The following is a 6,000-nucleotide window of genomic DNA, read 5'->3' on the forward strand; positions in this document are numbered from 1 at the left end:
TAGATGTGTTAGGGTTAGCATTGTTCTTCGTTTAAGCATGCTTACGTAGTGCAACCCTTGCATATCTAGCCGCCCTCACGCCTATCTTAGGTGTGGGGCGGCACCCCGCTTGATCATTATTTAGTAGATCTGATCCGTTACGATTGCTCCTTGTTCTACAAGGATTAGTTTAATATCTGCAATAGTTAGGCCTTACAAAGGGGGGGAAGATCCAGTGGCACGTAGGGTGGCGTTCGCAAGTCCTAAACGGGATGTTCCGAGGATCAACTTCATGTTGGTTTTTTGGCCTTGTTTAGGATCGGTTGACGAGCACCGTGCGTGGCCGCGAGGCCCAACCTGGAGTAGGATGATCCGATTATGCGGTGAAAACCCTAAATCGTCGTAGATCTCATTAGCTCTATCTTGATCAAGCAGGACCACCAAGTATTCGTGCACCCCGTACGAATCATGGGTGGATCGGCTCTTTGAGCCGATTCACGGGATAACTCGAGAGCCGATCGAGGCTCGTATTTAATGTTTACATGTATGCCCCTGCAGGAAACTAAGCGAGGCATCCCCATCACCTTCCCGACCGGGTATAGGTCAGGTGGCACGCCCTTGCACTTCGCATCGCCGCGTGTGACCGGAAGAGCATTGCGGGCCGTCGCTCGGAGGGGTCTCAGCCCAGCCGCAGCTCTAGGCTCTTCCCGGCTCTACGGTGTTGACAAGGCCGCTGCCCGCCGGTGGGTTTTGGCGATCAACACATTCCGGCACGCCCGGTGGGACAATCGTCTACATCAACCACATCGCCATCTACATCCGAGATGGCGGACGGCACGCCGATCACCTACGAGGATCCGCCCGACGAGCTCAAGAAGCGATACAACGAGATCAAGGCTACCCTCGAAGCCGACCTCATCGGCTCATATCGCAGAACCCGTCCGCATGGCGTCACGCGGAAGGAGTTCTCACCGGAAGGCGCACTCGATGAAGTGGACCTATCTGTCCCGTCAGAAGAACGTACCGGGGCCGTACGCCACGAGATTGGTGGCATGGTGGCTCACTCGTTGCGCCTCCATTCCGAGAGCCTGGTGAATACTTTGGAGCATGTCGCCGTTCGGATGATCAGGGAGGTCATGAAGAGTCAGCACTCTTTGTTAGAGTCAGCTCTCAGAACCTACCAAGGAAAAGTGCCACTCCAGCCCCGCCTGCCGTTGTCGCGCACATCGGCGACACCAGGAGCGCATAATTCACCGGCGCGTGCCGTTGACGGGATTAACGGTACTCACCCCTGGAGGTGCCAACCAGGACATCCGTTCAACATCAACATGATAGAACCGGGGCACCCCCTTGATGAAGATAAAGGCGAGGGCAACTGCTCTCGTGGCAAAGACAAGGAAGAGGCTGCTCCATGTGATCGGCCCCGACACCGCCAAAACATCCTGGTGATGATCAAGGTAGAAGCCGACGCTAGTAATCGGCCCGCTGTATCCGTATCGCCCGCTCTCCCAGTATGCGGAGTCGACCTCACAGGTGACGGGAAGCTGGGGTACGGGTTCACATCAGCTGACGAGCTAGAGGAAGTTGACATCGGTCCTGGGGATAAGCCTCGACCTACTTTTATCAGCAAGAAGTTAGATCCGCAGCTCAGGGGACGGATGATAGCCCTGTTGAAGGAATACCCGGATTGCTTTGCATGGGATTACACAGAGATGCCTGGTTTGGACAGGAGCATCATTGAGCATCGCCTCCCCCTGAAGAAAGGATTTCGGCCGTTCCAACAACGAGCACGTCCGATGAGGGCCGAGATTCTGGAAGAAGTCAAGAAGGAGATTGAGAAAATGTTGGCCGCCGGATTCATCGAGGCCATGCAGGTATGCTTGAGTGGATCTCCGAGTATAGTTCCGGTGGAGAAGAAAGACGGCCGATGGCGCGTGGCCATCGATTTCCGAGATCTTAACAGAGCTACCCCAAAGGACGAATATCCGATGCCCGTGGCGGAAACATTGATAAACGCCGCTGCTGGCCACAAGGTGTTGAGCTTCATGGATGGCAACGCCGGTTATAATCAGATTTTCATGGCTCCGGAAGACATACACAAGACCGCATTCGAGTACCGGGGCGGTAGGCTTGTTCGAGTACGTGGTCATGACCTTTGGGTTGAAGAATGCTGGTGCAACGTACCAGCGAGCCATGAATTATATATTTCATGATCTGATCGGCAAGTTGGTGGAGATCTATATCGACGACGTGGTGGTCAAATCGGTATCCATGGAGGGGCACTTGGACGATCTACGGCGCGTCCTAGAACGGACTCGGAAATTCGGGCTGCGAATGAATCCGAAGAAGTGTGCCTTTGGCGTGACGGCTCGGTCAATTCCTAGGTTTTCCGGTTCATGAACGGGGAATTGAGATCGGCCTGAAAAGTCAGGAGGCGGTGCGTACCATGCAGCCGCCGACCACGAAAAAAGAGCTTCAACGCCTCATCGGCAAGATCAATTTCGTCCGGCGGTTCATCTCTAATCTGTCAGGACGAATCGAGCCGTTCATGGCGCTCGGTGAAGACCAAGTCCGACGACGAGTTTCACCGGGGGCGAACGAGCAACGGGCGTTTGATGAAATTAAGCGATATTCGACAACGCCGCCCTGTGCTAGTTCCGCCCCGGCAAGACGAGGCCATTCTACATCTACCCGTCGGTAGGCTGATACGTCCATCGCTTCGGTAGTGGTGCAACTTTACGATGGCGTTGAAAGAGTCGTTTTCTACCTCGAGCAGAAGGATGCTCGGACGCGGAGACAAGATACCCCGAGGTCGAGAAACTTTGCCTCTGCTTATTCTTCACCTGCACCAAGCTTCATCACATCCTTCTGACGGCGGAGATCATCGTCATCTGTAAATCAGACGTCGTCAAACACATGTTGTCGGCCCCTGTTTTGAAAGGCCGACTCGGCAAATGGATGCTTGCGCTGTCAGAATTTGATCTCCGGTACCAGCCTGCGAAGGCAGTTAAGGGCCAAGCGTTAGCCGATCTCATCGCTGAACGGATCAGCACCAATATAGCAGCACTATCCATTCGTGCATGGGCTATGTTCTTCGATGGATCAGTTTGTGACGATGGTTGCGGCATCGGCATTCTGCTCGTATCGCCTCGGGGGGCAGAATACTCCTTCTCCATCAGATTGTCTACCCCTTGCACCAACAACGTAGCGAATATGAGGCAATACGTAAAGGAATGGAATTGTTATTGGAAGCTGGAGCTGAAGGCCGTAGAGCTCTTCGGGGACTCAAAGTTGGTGATTAACCAGCTCACGGAGGAATATAATTGTGAAAGTGAATCGCTGTTCCCATATTGGGTGGAATGCCGTGAGTTGATGACACAGTTCCGGTACATCAACTTCAATTGGATCCCAAGGTCCCGGAATACCGATGCCAACAATCTCGCACAAATGGCGTCAGGCTACATAGATATAGCCGACGGAGCGGAAGTTCGAGATACAATTCCTGGAACGAGAATGATTGGAGAGCCGAGATCTTCGATTATTTGAAAGATTCGGCTCGGGGGCACCTAAACGGGTGAGATACGAGCCATGAAGTATGTCCTTATAGGAGACGATATGTTCTACGAGGACATTAGAAGGGTTGCTACTCAAGTGCCTAGGACCGACCGAGTCCAATCGGCTCTTACATGAGGTGCATGAAGGCGCTCGTGGAACACATCGATCGGCTCATAAGATGAAGTGGTTGATCGGGCGATCGGGGTTTTATTGGCCCACTATGCTTGAAGATTGCTTCAATTATTACAGGGGGTGCCAAGCATGTCAGATGTTTGGAAAAATTCAGATGGTGCCAGCATCGGCGATGAACCCCATCATCAAGCCTTGGCCGTTTCGGGGGTGGGGCATGGATATGATCGGCAAAATCCATCCAGCATCAGGTAAAAAACATGAATGGATTTTGGTTATCACAGATTACTTCACCAAGTGGGTGGAGGCCGTCCCTATGAAAAAGGTAACATCAGAGGACGTGATCAAGTTTGTGAAGGAACACGTCATTCATAGGTTTGGAATCCCCCAGACTATTACGACCGATGGAGGTTCGGTCTTCACTTCTAAAGAATTCAGGAAGTTCTGTGATGACGTAGGGATTAAACTGATCCGATCATCCCCATACTATGCTCAAGCTAACGGACAGGCCGAGGCGTCCAATCAAAGCCTGATCAAGCCGATCAAGAGGAAAATTGACGAAAACCCTCGGGATTGGCACGAGAAGCTATCGAAGCGTTATGGGCCTACCGCATGTCGTGCCATGGAGCTATAAAGACCTCGCCGTACCAGCTTGTCTATGGACAGGAGGCCGTATTGCCTTGGGAAATTACGGCTGGATCAAGACGCGTCACGTTTCAGAATGATCTGACGGCCGAAGAGTATGCAGCTCTGATGAGCGACACTATTGAGGACGCAACAGAACTCAGGCTTTGGTCGTTGGAGAAGATTAAGGAGAACAAAGCCAGGGTGGCTCGTGCTTACAACAAAAAGGTTAAGCCAAAGGAGTTCCAAGTTGGTGATCTTGTGTGGGAAGCTGTGTTGCCATTGGGAACCAGGGATAAGGCATATGGCAAGTGGTCTCCTAATTGGCACGGTCCATACAAAGTGGTCCAGGCCTTGAAGGGTAATGCATACATGCTCGGAGGAATTGAGCGGCGAAAAGTTCCCTGTGGCTGTTAATGGTCAACACCTCAAGAAATATTTCCCAAGCATGTGGGATGATGGACAGTAAGATGGGCCGATCTCAGAATCGGACAGTAAGATGTGGGGGCCGATTTCAGAATCGGCCAGTAAAAATCCAAAAAACAAAGAGGCACATATATATAAAAATCACAGCCGATGCACGGGCATCGACTTCAGAGAACAGAGCCGATACGCTGATATCGACTTTAGTGAAGTAAGTTTATACAACAGCTTGGCCTCAGATAGCAAGATGAGCCGATATTCTGCCATCGGCTCCCTGTACGACAACTCCATTTGACAATCGGCAAGGGAGTTAAGGGATTTTCTTCATTGCTAAGGGGATTTCTTACATAGAAAGAGCCGATTGCTCGGGAAGGAAGAACAAAAGAAGGGTCTATTGACCAATCTACTACTGCTAGGCCTATACTAGTAGATCTTAATCTACGGGCCGTTGCTTCCTTCGTCGTCGTCTTCGGAACTCTCATCGGCGCTACTGCCGATGGGTTCTTCGTCGCTGCTCCCATAGCCCTCTACGGGGGCTTCATCTTCGTCTTCATCGTCGCTGCTGTCGTCGTCCCACCACATGCGGAGGCGCTTCGCTGGCGGGTAACCCTCGAGGGAGTCGTCGTCGTCGCCGTCGTCTTCCTTTTCCTCTTCTTCGGAGGTGGGGCAGCCGTCCCGGGGAAACTGGTCGTCCTCGCTCTCCGACTCCAGTTCCCCGACGGCGAGGAACTGAAGATCTTCGTCCCCACTGGTCAGGGACTGGTCGTCTTCGGACCAGACAGAGGAAGCGTGGTCTTCCAGGTCCCATGCTTCTGGGGCGCGGATGTCTGGTGGTGTTTCACGGGAGGAAGAGGACCCGTAGGAAAGCTCGGAGGAGGAGTCGTGGAAGACCGACGAGGAAGAGGAAGAAGAGGAAGACATGGCTGTGGGAGTTTGGGGGTTTTTTGGTACCGATGGCCAGGACGAAGCAAGATGGTGAAATGGCGAACCACTCGGAAGCGGTTAAATAAAAAGGGGGCTACGGTGAAAAAATTCAATGCCACAGCAGTTTTCGAGGAGGCGGTACTCAAAGACAACGGTCAAATTGTGCGGAGCAATGGTTCTGCTCTGCCATGACATGACCCGACGAAAAATGCTGCAATGGTTCTCTCTCGCCATGACATGACCCGACGAAAGGAAAGCGTAATGATTTTGGAAATATCATTTCCAAAACCAGGGGGGCATGTGTTATCACCAGAATTTGACCAAGTCAGAGGTGGGCCGCGATCGAAGATGGGTGTGAAGAAATAT

The sequence above is a fragment of the Lolium rigidum genome, chromosome 3 (genome assembly GCF_022539505.1).
Source record: "Lolium rigidum isolate FL_2022 chromosome 3, APGP_CSIRO_Lrig_0.1, whole genome shotgun sequence".
NCBI lineage: Eukaryota > Viridiplantae > Streptophyta > Magnoliopsida > Poales > Poaceae > Lolium > Lolium rigidum.